This window comes from Ambystoma mexicanum, chromosome 11, assembly GCF_040938575.1.
Source record: "Ambystoma mexicanum isolate Mex_15411 chromosome 11, UKY_AmexF1_1, whole genome shotgun sequence".
In the NCBI taxonomy this organism is placed as follows: Eukaryota; Metazoa; Chordata; class Amphibia; order Caudata; family Ambystomatidae; genus Ambystoma; species Ambystoma mexicanum.
This window is the reverse complement of record NC_090934.1, coordinates 116,114,214-116,127,999: the sequence shown is the minus strand read 5'-3', so window position 1 is coordinate 116,127,999 and position 13,786 is coordinate 116,114,214.

Below are 13,786 nucleotides of genomic sequence, written 5' to 3'. Positions count from 1 at the left end.
TAGTCAGGGTAGCCTATCATTTTGCTGTGTAATTATCACCACACTGGTGATTGCTGCCCTATCTTGAATTTGTTTGATTTTCATTTGAATTCAAAAATAAATATTCCATTATTACACACCGGCCTGGTTCATGGTCCATTGCGACACAGGCTGTACGTCAGTGGGGGGGGGGGGGCAGAGAGGGGGGAGGTTGTGAGACTGGTTGGCTGCCTTCTCAAAGCTGAATCTGACATTAATAAACTTGAAAGCGTTTTTATTGTGCACCACATCCCTGGCCAGTGGAAGGAGCCCTGGTCTGGAGTGTGACATGTCTTTAAATCTGTGACACTGTCTTTAGTTTTGTTTTTTTGCTCCCCTCTAGCTCATGTGACCGCAGTGAATTAGTCACACTCTTGAAAGACAACTGAGAAGACCACCTAGTATGAAATCCTGGCTTCCCCACTTCACAAATCTGTAATTCTGAACAAACCCTTAAGTGCATTACTTTGCTTGGCTGACAAAATATGAATCGGTGAAGTGTGCACTGCACACACTTTGGTTTCATCGACTGCTGTGTTGCTCCTTATGTAATAACGTTTGACATGTTATGTAGGGCGCACAACCTCTTGAAGTGTTTCTTCGCTTGCTAAAGCCTCTGGAAGAGTGAGGCTTACGGATACCTCGGCTTTATCTAGTGGAGCCAAAATGTCTGACTGGCACCTGGGCTTTACGCAGGGGAGCAAAACGTGGCTGCATTTGCACACCTACACCTCAAGGTTGTGGACTGTGGCTATGGGATCTACATCTGCTGCCACATTTGGGCATGGAGGAGTCTTGTCGAAGTCCAAGACCAGCTAATTTCTCCCTGGCTACCATTCCTTTACTTTTCCCCTCCCTCACTGACAAGGAGGCTGCCACTGTCTACCCCTTTGAGTTAATGAGGGTTTTTTTGGTGGCCGGATTTAGGTCTCGTCACCTGGGACTTGAGCCAGATTATATTCAAATCCTCTATTTTGTGGGTTGGAACATGTGAAATGTAGCTCTGGATGGGGAAAGCTGAGTGGCACGAACATTACGCCTGCGGCTATGGCAGCCGTCGGCCTGTGCTGTTGCTTGCTGTGATCTCACCTGGGTTAAAGGTTGTGATGGAAGCATCAGCAACATCATGAATCTAAAGGTTGACACCCCCTACCCAAGGCTTAGAAGATCCCTGCACTCCCACCTTTCAACCCCCCAATCTTATGTCCCACTCATCATAAAAGGATTGGTGAATCAGCATAGGGGTCCACTTCAGAAACTTGGTTGGGTCTAATAGCCAGCAACTGTGGTGACGTCTCCTTAGATCAGAGGTCTGCACCCTTTGGCTAAACGGATGTTTTGGACTATGAATCCCATATTCTTGCAATAAACTATCCTGATTGGCCTGATGGTAATTATAGTGCACAACATCTGGAAAGCCAAAGGGTGCAGACCTCTGTCCTAGGTGCATTATTAAACTGGGTGCATTTGTGTGGTGCACATTAAAGCTTCAAATGGACAAAAAGAAAGTGGGGTGGGGAGAACGGTGCATGGTGTATTAGGGGATTGGTACAAAGCTAGAAATGTTGCATTGCTATGTAGATATTTTCACCTACAACAAAGGTGTCATGGGACAAATCTGGCAAGTTTTTTTTTTTCTTCTAAATATCAATGCACTTGGATATTGACATTGCTATTAGTAGGGGTGCGTCTTGAACGACCTAACCACCAGTGTCGTCCCTGCCCCACCTCACCGCTCCAATCACCTCAACAAAGTATGTGGATTTAATTAATTGAGAGCAACGATTGCATATCATTTTCTTTTTATTAGTACACAGTTGGGTGGGCCTCCCAGCCAATCAAGAGGCCCAGAACAATGTGCAATAAACCGTTCAAGATCCTCTGAAGTGGGATGGCTCATCTTCCCTGCTGGCGCTAAGGTAAGTGTACCCCCTGCACCTCTACCCCCCACCCCCCACCTCAATCCAATGTCCACCTCCCACAGGCATCCCTACTTACTTTGCGCTCGTTTATCCCTTGCTGGTGTTCCCAGGGCAGCTCCGTTATGGCAGTGGCCACCATGGAAAGAGAGAAGGGGCTATGTCTAGTTCACTTCTCTCTGATGCATGGTGACCACCTTGTTAGCAAGTTGGGAAACTACAAACCCGCTGTTTCTCAACTTGTGACCCGTGCAATGAGCCAGGATACTAATAGCAATGCACTCCTCTGCGTGGGGGCCTTACTGGGCAGCTAATGCACCCAACCGTCTGGATTTATTGCTTAAATATCAGCCACGACAGCAAGCCACTTCTGCATTGTTTTGGGCGCAATTCATCTCTGGTACTTGGCAGCCACAGGTTTTATCCTCGTAGTGGAATAGAGGTTGTAGCACCCACAGCTGCATTCACCGACCATTGGCCACAAATGCACTGAAAGGAGGCATGGCTGACCTGGTCATCTTTTACGCTCCTAGACCTCTGGTGTTCTCTGTAGCAGCAGAGGCTGTGGGCATGAGCGCCCACCTGATGCACCCCTGCTGGGTTCAGGAGCAGGGTTTCAGCCACCCTGCGGTCCTTCAACTACATGTTGCACCGGTTATTTGGTCATTTTATTGTATCCCCTATTTTTGTTTTTAATTTAAAATGCAGACCTTTTTTTCAGATGCATTTGTTTTTCTCATTGGATGCTACATGTCCCAGACTGCATTGGGGCATATTGGTATGCACTAACCACGCATCCTGAGTTTACTCGCACCACGACATGATGAACCCAGCCCCAAACTCTCATTTCTAAAGTGCTTTTTAACTGACCCTGCCCTGCTGAGGGCTACGGTTTTGGGGCTATGTTGCCCATGTTACTTGGCGCCTTCCTTCGTTGCATTTTTCTTCAATTGCTATGGAAAGGCACACCTGCAAAAAGCCGGTAGCCACCCGAGACCACATCTGTTAAATGATGCCTCTTCGCCCCATGTACTTTAAATCAATATTCGAACTTCATAGGCAAAAATGTACTCCGAGGCCAAGAACTGGGTTCTGCTGAAGGGCAAATGAACCGGAAGAAATTCTGAAGGCTTTGTACTTTCACCTGGAAAATGGTACCTCACTGCCTAGAAAGAATGTACTGTTAGGAACTCCCCCCTCCCCCCATAAGAAATGCAGAGCAGCATTGCAGTCAATCAATAACAAACCCATTCCCTGTAAACAGTGGCGAGCACAGAAAAGGACCAGTGTTGGAGGGTGGGAGGGGGGGGGGGGGGCGGTGGACTAAATCTGCTGACAGAAATTAGAGCGATCATAAAAGAAAATCTGACGCCAGTTCTTGCTTTACCTGGAAAACTGTTTTCAAGAGTGTTTTCCAAGAGAGCGCCTAATGTGTTCACCTGTGAAATTCGTAAAGCAAAATGTTGGGATGTGTTTTCAAATGAAGCATCACAGCGCACAACCTGTTAATTTCACTAAGTGGTGCCATGTTATTTCATATGAAGCAGCATATTGTACAAGGCAAGTCAACTGGCAGTGCATTTAATTCAGAATATGAAACAGTAAATATGATTGAGACCTTTGAAAATGCAAATATAAGCTGATTGTAAATGTTCTGGTTATAGGTGCGGTTTTAAAACAGGAAATGCATTACTCATGTATTTTATTTATTTTATAATACAGCTAATACCATACCGGAGTTTGCTGTCTAAGTGCGGATCCGGGATTCGAAGCTCTGTTGCTCTGTGTGGTCTTGCTTCCATTCTAGATAGGTGACCCTCTCAGTTTGATTTTTCACTGACTCCATGAACTTCCTGCTCTGTATTCCTGAATCGAAAACCAGCACACTCTAAAAACGGTGTTACAGAGACCCTGATGGCTCTGAAAGAATTGTCCACTGAGGGGTTCTGACCATGACAGCCCGTTGGTCCTGAGGGGGCTGGCAATATCACACCCTAGGCTAAGAAACTCTTACTTGGGAGGCCAAAGCTCTTACTTTAAAACACATCTTGTTGAGACCATCCTAGCTTGGGCTATTACTTGATAACCTTCCTAGTTTGAAGGACGTTGACTCTGAAACCTCTGAAGAGTTCTCATGTACCCTCCAAGCCTGAGGAGATACGACTCCAAAAAATCAGCAAGTCTGGAACCTTTGACTCAGAGAATGTAGGTTTCGAAGAATGATGCAACTTTTAGGCCTTGTGAGTGCTGCTGTCAACATCTGGTTCCATGTCCAAAAGCATATCCTCTAGACCACACCTGGGTGTAAGAGCAATCATTTCCCCGGGGCCTGTCTAGATGGCACATACAGATATGGGGCATCTTCTCATGGGTGTGTCCTCACCTGCATTAATTTGTGTGCAATTTGAAGCGTGTTTCCCCTTGTGCCTGCTCCACCTGTATAGTGGGCAAGACAATTGAGTTATGTTACTGCTCAATGGTCTTTTGGGGGGGGGGGTGAATCACAGAGGGAGTTGAGGCCAAAGCCCACAGGTCATTGTTATCCTGCTTTAGGGGTCCAATCTCTGCTCTTGGAATAAATCGACTTTGTCTTCTGGTATCACACCCAAAGTGCTTTGTGCTACAGGAAATGGAGGCAGATGGAAAGGAGATTTTGCAACCTTCCTCCAGCCACATGGTGCACCCTCTTTCCACACTTACCCTTCTGACCCCTTCACTTCTTGATTGAATCAAAGACCCTTTTGAAATGCAGCACCCTGGTGTGAGACTAAGCTGTTTTTTGTATTTGGTATGCCTTTCGATTCCTGTTCCCAGGACTGCTTCCTGTGGTGTGGCCGGCGCTCTCGGGAGGGTATTTGCCTCTTTTGTTTCTTTGTGAGGGCAGGGATCACTGTGGCTACAGTCCTGTTGGCAGCGGCACGGTTGAGCCTGTCTCTGGAGAATATGATCTATTTGAATACTGCGAAAAATAATGCTGAAGCAGACAATACTGATTTATTTGTGTACTCCTTTTTACCACATATATGCAGGGGAGACACCCTACAGCCCCCCCATACTCCTCCAACCTCCCATATATATGTGTAAAATGGGGGTCTCGTATTTCGGGCTTTGACACTATTGCCGTCTCTATTTTCATATGATCCCGAGAATACACATTCTTGCACAGCTGAGTTCCACTCATTGGGCTAAAACACGTGTAATATCAAAATGATGTGGCTGTTATAATTCTCAGAAATACCATTGCTCAGGCGTGGCTTATATTTAAGGATGTATCTGCCAGCAGGAAGTTGAAATCATAATGATGGGGGTTTGGGTACAGAGGTGCATTTCTTAAATGCAGCTCCAGTGCTGCAGAGACTTGGCTGTCACTACAGATGTGCAGTTGGCACCTGTGACCTCTGAACCTGCTCTGTACCACTAGCAGAGGAGGGGCTGCACACCAGGATATGGATGCGGCAGGGCACACGTACACGCTGCTTTTGGCAGGGAGCTTGTGAAGGAGAAAACTGATAAGCGGGTTACCCTTCCAGAGATGGAATTACCCACATAATTGTATTAATTTTAAAAAAAATTCAAAGCAAAGGCTTTACGCCCTTTCCAGATGGCAATTCCTCACACTGCCACCATTTTATTGATGATTAATTTAATAACCCCTGCATGATAGCGAGGATAGCTCAGCAGTAACGTGCTTGCCGGGTCCACGCTTACCTACGCTTAATAAGCGTGTTATAAATACGCAACTAAGACAAAAAGAAAAAATTCCTGTAACAGCGCCTCGATGCCCCCTGGCTGTGTGAGCGCTTTAAAAATGCAAATAAATTATTTATTCTGTTGAAAATGGCTTCCAATTTTGCAAGGTAATGGAAACGAAAAAGATGGGATGGTTAATTAAGATTAGACAAGATGCTTTATATGTGTGAGCGGATCCGTGTGAACCTTGCGAAAATAAATAAAATTCTGAATGTAAAAATGTCAAATTTTGTTTTCTTTTCACACAAATATGTAGGGGTGTCCCCCCCCCCCCCCGCTCCCGTGCCCCTTCCTAATTTTCCTAACCCACCCCCCACAAATCGGGAGGAAAAGAATGCATTTTGGCATTTGGTATTTGTGTGGGTGCAGTATACGTGTGATATATGTGTGAGCCATAATTGTCCAGGTATCTGCCCACTTGGCAGCGTTCATTTTACCACCGTTGGAGAATGGCCATTTCCCTGCATTTTGGATTGTTTTGACGGTGGGGTCAGAGAGTAGTGTGAACGTGAGTTGAGGCTTGGGTAGAAACGGGTTATGGGCAGTGATTAATTTGTGGGGGGGCTTGCCAGGGCTCAGCCCCAGCACTGATTTCTAATCCTAGCTTGAATATGTTGTGGTGTTTTGGCAACTTTATTATTGTATCTGTCAGTCAGAGTAACACAAAATCAACAGTGCACACTGACCTGGGTCTTTTCATCCTCGGCTTGCTCCTTGTTCATTCACGAACTTGACCACCCAGGTGCTCAGTGTATGGCTATTTATCCATGTTAATGAATAACAATGCGTTGGACGGTGATGCTGTTCGGCACTGCTGCAATCCACCTGCTTGACATTGCTGCAAATATTTCTACTGTAATAACCAGCAAAGTGGGTTGACAGCAGAACAGTCACCAGCCAGCAGCCTCTGCACAGGGGCAAGGTCAGTGTGAAGTCCAATATCCTGGAGGGGTGCATAGCATGAGTGCCAAGCCAAGGAGGATGGATATTGCTGCAGTGTTTGACAGGCGCGTTCAGCAGTTCGGTAATGATTTTGCCTGAATGTGTCCCATAATTTACCACAGAAGGGGAGCATGTTCCACAGAAGGGCTTCCCACACAAGGGAAGCATGTCCCACAGAAGGGGAGCATGTTCCACAGAAGGGCTTCCCACACAAGGGAAGCATGTCCCACAGAAGGGGAGCATGTCGCACACAATGGAAGCTAGTTCCACAGAAGGGCTTCCCACAGAAGGGGAGCATGTCCCACAGAAGGGCTTTCCACAGAAGTGGAGCATGTCCCACAGAAGGGGAGCATGTCCCACAGAAGGGCTTCCCACACAAGGGCAGCATGTTCCACAGAAGGGCTTCCCACACAAGGGAAGCATGTCCCACAGAAGGGGAGCATGTCACACACAATGGAAACATGTTCCACAGAAGGGCTTCCCACACAAGGGACGCATGATCCACAGAAGGGGGAGCATGTTCCACAGAAGGTCTTCCCACACAAGGGGAGAATGTCCCACAGAAGGGGAGCATGTCCCACAGAAGGGCTTCCCACGCAAGGGGAGCATGTCCCACAGAAGGGCTTTCCACAGAAGTGGAGCATGTCCCACAGAAGGGCTTCCCACACAAGGGAAGCATGTCCCAGAGAAGGGAGCATGTCCCAGAGAAGGGGTTCCCACAGAAGGGGAGCATGTCCCACAGAAGGGCTTTCCAAAGAAGTGGAGCATGTTCCACAGAAGGGGAGCATGTCCCACAGAAGGGCTTCCCACGCCAGGGAGGCATGTCCCAGAGAAGGGAGCATGTTCCACAGAAGGGGAGCATGTCCCACAGAAGGGCTTCCCACGCCAGGGAGGCATGTCCCAGAGAAGGGAGCATGTTCCACAGAAGGGAAGCATGTCCCACAGAAGGGCTTCCCACGCCAGGGAGGCATGTCCCAGAGAAGGGAGCATGTTCCACAGAAGGGGAGCATGTCCCAAAGAAGGGCTTCCCAGAGAAGGGAGAACGTCCCACAGAAGGGGACCCTGTCCCACAGAAGGGGGGGGGCATGTCCCACAGAAGGGCTTTCCACAGAAGGGGAGCATGTCCCACAGAAGGGCTTCCCACGCCAGAGAGGCATGTCCCAGAGAAGGGAGCATGTTCCACAGAAGGGGGGGGGCATGTCCCACAAAAGGGCTTTCCACAGAAGGGAAGCATGTCCCACAGAAGGGCTTCCCACGCCAGGGAGGCATGTCCCAGAGAAGGGAGCATGTCCCACAGAAGGGAAGCATGTTGGCTCTTGTTATCTATTGTTCAATTGTTAAAATGTTCCACTTGCTACTGATCGCATCAGAGCAAAATATTAACAATATTATGATATGATATGATATGATATGGTATTTGTAATGCGCCTATACACAGGTGTTTCAAGGCGCGACGGGGCAGGGAGGGAGGGAAACAAGGGGAAGACAGACAAACGATCCTACTAGGCCAGGTGTCATTCAGATCGCGCAAGTGCAGAGGTAAGGGGAAAAGGAGAAAGTGCAGGGGGAGGAGGTGGGGGGGAGAGTGCAGCACAAGGTAAGTAGCGTAATAAAATAATAAATAATAAATAAAAAGGGCCTGCTGGTGGCAAGTGCGAGGTAAGTGCAGAGCAAGTGCTGGGAAGGGGGCTGTAGGGATACAGTGACAGTCCCACGGTGCAGGGGGAGCCAGGGAGGCAGTGCAAGTGGAGAGTGGCTGGGCCCTGGACCGAGGTCGCTGAGAGTGGCCCAGATGCAGGTTTAGTGCAGAATTCAGTGGGGAGTTAAGCAGTTTTAGCAGGGGAGAGGGAGAGAGAAGGCAGAAGCGAAGAGGAAGGTTTTGAGGTGCTTCCGGAACCGGAGATGGTTCTCCTCAAGTTTCAGGGAGGCAGGAAGGCTGTTCCAGAGGGAGGCCCCTGCTGCGGAGAGAGATCTACCCCCAGCTCGTTGCTGTTTTTTTAAACACACATTTTATATTATTTCAATACACAATGTTATGTCGCTTGGTATTTGTAATTCACACCATGCATCCATCCCCCTCAATGAACTGGTCGTGTTTGCAGCCTTAACACACCCATCCTGTTGGTAGTTTATGGAGCAGGTATGGGTGCTGCCAGTGGGCTGGTAGATGGCCCCCCCCCCCCTGATGTGCCACTGACATGCAAGAAAGTATTGGCACTTATTTTTTTTACACATTAAGCACTGGTTATGGGGGCCGGGGGGGTTGCACCCTAATAAAAGATAAAGCATTTGAAAGGTTGAAATGACCCATGCGGCCAATGTTTTTAGATCCGATTGTCTTTGCCTTGGATAACTTTCCATTGTCTTTTTCAGCGTCACTGGACAGTATATTTCTCCAAGGACTGTTGACCTTTCCAGTCTGAGGAGTTCTGCTCTAAGCACCCACTTACACTGAGAACCTAGTAAAGTGAGGGGGGCACTCCGTCTATTAAACCCGAATATGCTGCCAACCGGCCTCTTGCACATGCCTCATTTTGCGGACCATAAAACCCCTTATCCCACGGTTTTACCACTTCTTGAAGCCTCCAAGTGAGTGGTCCCAGTTGGAGAGTGGCCCGCGGTCTCTGTCGGAAGATGTTTAAAGGGTCCCTGTGCTAAGAGTGACTAGCTCATACATTTGGTTCGGTTTGATTTTTCCCACGCTCTTGCGGTTTGAGTTGCCCCATGGTAAACGTTAGACTACAAGTACTAGAATGCACAGCAAAAAGTAGCAGTGAATGAGCAACCGGTACGTGAAAGACGGCCGGGGATCCGTCTTACTCCACCCAGAATGTACATTGCTGGAGATCTGCGTGGGAAGATTTACCCGCATGCCATCGTCATTAAGAATGAGCGTTTCTTGCTTATACGTATTTGCTTTCAATGACCATGTCATCCACCTTGGATTCTCTTTAAAAAAAGAACTACCTCCCGCTCTAAAACACGAACCCACCTCCAGTTGTTGAGCCTCAAGTGCGGCAGAAACTGTCTGTGATTCTTGGGCTCCCTCTGAGATGTCTGTGTGTGGCTGGTATTATAGTCTTATTTCGGACGAGGCTGCTTTTCAGTTGCTACAAGACGTTATTTTCTGAATCTGTGCTTGAAGTCCGCGGTCCCAACAGTGGGATGGGTTCGTCGTTATTTGTATACACAGGGCCTCTGCTTGCGTCTTGAAATCCCCTTTCTAGGGGAATTGTGGGTCTTGTGTGCCTCGCCGACATCACCGTGGTCCAAGTTTAGAAGTTTGATGTAAGACACAGCAGCTTTGTGTGCGCGCCTCCTCTTAAAGCAGAGATGCCCATTTCATAAAATTGAGAAAAGGCTGGACGCTGGTCGTACTGCACCCCTCATCCTTTCCCGGATAAAGCGCTTAGAAAAAGGTGACGTCATACAAACAATGCATACAATGTAATAATTGTAACCTGCAGCTTCAAATACCACCAGTTCGGTGGTAAACGTTCATCCCTGCCAGGCTTAAAAAAGGAGTGACGTTCTCTGTTACCAGCTGTGCAACATCACGACACCGCCAGCGCTAAATGTGGAAAACACGACAGTGCTCTTTTCATAGAATAGTTGTAATATTGGTCTAACCGCCGCTAGATGGCCCCAGCACACCGTCCTTTTCTCTCTCTCCCACCCCCTTCTCCATCACTCTGTTTGGATCTTACAAATTGGCAGTGTTGGAAACAGACCAGTCCGGAGCGCCCCCCACCTAGCCCCGCCCCTCCTCAATTCCTTTCGAGTCAGTTTCTTTGCAAGACAAATGAGGCCGCTTTGCCTTCAAATCCAAACTGACAGAACCGTTGTCAAATTAGGCAGCATCTGTTCAAAGTTCAACCGTGTCAAAAAATAAATAAATAAAACAAACGGGGCAGGACCGGAACGACGCAGGCGGGCCCGCGGTGTACGATACTTGGCAGTTACCGTGGTGAGGGCAATTGGTGGGTGCAATTTATTTGAAGCCTGCACATGCTGGCAGCGACCTCAACTCACCCGCCTCCCCACCCCCACAAACTCCATCAATCTTGCAGAATTCCTCCACAGCCCCCTAGCAACGTCCATACTCCACCCCCCCCCCCCCACCCCTTTCATCCTATTCACAACGTATTTTTACTGGGCTCTGTCACAACCGCCAGCCATCGAAAGGCGAAGAAGGGTGGGGTGAAGGTTGCGGTGCTTGGGCAGTTGTTCTGCAACTCAGGAAAAGGGAAAACACCGGACTTCCGGCTGATCTGTATGCTTGGTGGCAGTGCTTTAAGTGACCTGCACACTGGTGCTGGGGCTAGTGGGGGGGGAGTGGGCGCGAGGGGCGGGTGGCTTGTCAGGGGGTTGGTGTGGTAATTGTGGTGTCACGTGCCCTGACGTGGAAGGTCACGTGACACGGAAGGGGGAGGAGGAAATAAAGGAATCACCGGAACTGGCGAGTTCACGCCAGTCCGGGTTTATGCAACCCAACGTGTAGTCGTGCGTTTGATTGCAGCGCTGCGCCTTGCATGCCGCCCGCCCGAGCAGGCCTCAGCCGAGGGCCCACTTCACCTTCCTGCTGCCGCCCGCAACACCGGCGGCAGCAGACATCACACTTGCGACGAGGCGGTAGTGGATTGCGCACCTCCCGGCATCGGAGGGAGCCGCCGCATCCACGGACCCACGCAACGTCGCAGACGCCGGTAAGCACCGACCCCGGCTCCGCCCACGATCCCGCTGGCCGCACTCAGAACAGCGCTCGTCTCGTCTCGGGGTCACGTGCCATCCCACAACAGTACCCCAGCAGCTACAACAAGCTCACCAGTGACACTCAGCCTCCAAGGACACCCGGTGGTGCAGCATGTCGGCCCAAGCACCAGCCCTGCAAGAATCAGCACCAACCCATCATCAAGGAGGAGCATCACCGATGAGCGCAGTGACCCTGAGCTGACAACATTCATGCCCCCATTCGACCCTTTCACCAGTGGAGCTGCCATCAGGTGGGAAATATGGCTGCAGCAATTTGAGATGCACCTTGAGGCCAGGGACATCACCGTACCCAAAAAGATGCGCACCTTCCTCCTACTCAACATGGGGTCAGCAGCCCTGCACCTATTAAACGCCTTGCCAAACCGTGGGAGCGACATCGACTACGCAGCAGCGAGAGCCGCGCTCACCAACATGTTCAAGCCTGACCTCAATCCAGACTATGAGCGGTTCCATTTCTGTATGGCGAGACAACGCGAGAGAGAGACGGTGGACAAATTTCACGCTCGCCTTCGCGAAATGGCCATAGGCTGTGAATTCCCAGACGAAGAATTCGCCATTCGCCTCCAAATCATCAATGGGATTTCCTCTGAAAAACTAAGAAGGGCAATTCTATCAGAGAGGAACATGCGGTTATCACGCATTCTCGAGACAGTGCGTCTCCGCGAACAGACAGAAGACCAAGTAGCGGTAATGGAAGCAGCCATCCAGAGACTGCCGTTAGACAGCCCCGGACCCGCAGAAGACGTAGCGGCCATCTCCAAGCAACAAAGCACGCGCCCAAAACAGAACCAGAGGCCTCACCCGTCACAAGGACTAGATCAAGCCTGCAAGTGGTGCGGAGGCCCATGGCATAAAGGTGAATCCTGCCCCGCCTGGGGAACCACATGCAGAAAATGCAATCGCCTTAACCACTATGCAGCCGTCTGCCTGAATTCGCCGAACAGGAATGACAAAGACTCAGGCCCACGCCCAGCACAGGAACAACGGAGAAAGTTCGCGCCCAGAGAATCTTCCCGCCAACAAGCGAGGAAAGGTAAAGCTAGAGCAGTCGATGAGTCCCAAAGATCCCCGAGCACGAGCGACAGCAGCTCATCCCCCGAAAGGCGGAACAAAGGGAGGAAGAAAAAAGGGAAAAGACAAGTGCACCGAGTACACCTAATATCAGCAGTCAAATCAGGCCGATCACGCCAGAAGAAGAGACCATCGTGCACAGTCCTCTTGTTCCAGCTGAGCGTGGGTTGAGCGGTCGCCGGCAGCCCAGAGGGAACTGCAGGCCCTGGAAGCCCTCCCGAGTCCATCCGTGAGGAAAGTGTTCTGTTTCAATAATATTTAAGTTTAATTTCTGTCTGCGCTCCGAGCGCGTTGCTGTTGCCTGATCCCCCCCTCCCACTTCCTGGTTCTCCTCTTCTTCTTCCCTCCCGCCTCCCTGCCCGCCCACCCCCCCCCCTCTGATTGGCTGCCTGGCTGCCTTCCTCCTGGGCTACTCGACGCCCGCTCCCCTGCTCGCTTCTTGTTCCAGCTGAGCGTGGGTTGAGCGGTCGCCGGCAGCCCAGAGGGAACTGCAGGCCCTGGAAGCCCTCCCGAGTCCATCCGTGAGGAAAGTGTTCTGTTTCAATAATATTTAAGTTTAATTTCTGTCTGCGCTCCGAGCGCGTTGCTGTTGCCTGATCCCCCTCCCCTCCCACTTCCTGGTTCTCCTCTTCTTCTTCCCTCCCGCCTCCCTGCCCGCCCACCCCCCCCCCTCTGATTGGCTGCCTGGCTGCCTTCCTCCTGGGCTACTCGACGCCCGCTCCCCTGCTCGCTTCTTGTTCCAGCTGAGCGTGGGTTGAGCGGTCGCCGGCAGCCCAGAGGGAACTGCAGGCCCTGGAAGCCCTCCCGAGTCCATCCGTGAGGAAAGTGTTCTGTTTCAATAATATTTAAGTTTAATTTCTGTCTGCGCTCCGAGCGCGTTGCTGTTGCCTGATCCCCCCCTCCCACTTCCTGGTTCTCCTCTTCTTCTTCCCTCCCGCCTCCCTGCCCGCCCACCCCCCCCCCTCTGATTGGCTGCCTGGCTGCCTTCCTCCTGGGCTACTCGACGCCCGCTTCCCTGCTCGCTTCTTGTTCCAGCTGAGCGTGGGTTGAGCGGTCGCCGGCAGCCCAGAGGGAACTGCAGGCCCTGGAAGCCCTCCCGAGTCCATCCGTGAGGAAAGTGTTCTGTTTCAATAATATTTAAGTTTAATTTCTGTCTGCGCTCCGAGCGCGTTGCTGTTGCCTGATCCCCCCTCCCCTCCCACTTCCTGGTTCTCCTCTTCTTCTTCCCTCCCGCCTCCCTGCCCGCCCACCCCCCCCCCCCTCTGATTGGCTGCCTGGCTGCCTTCCTCCTGGGCTACTCGACGCCCGCTCCC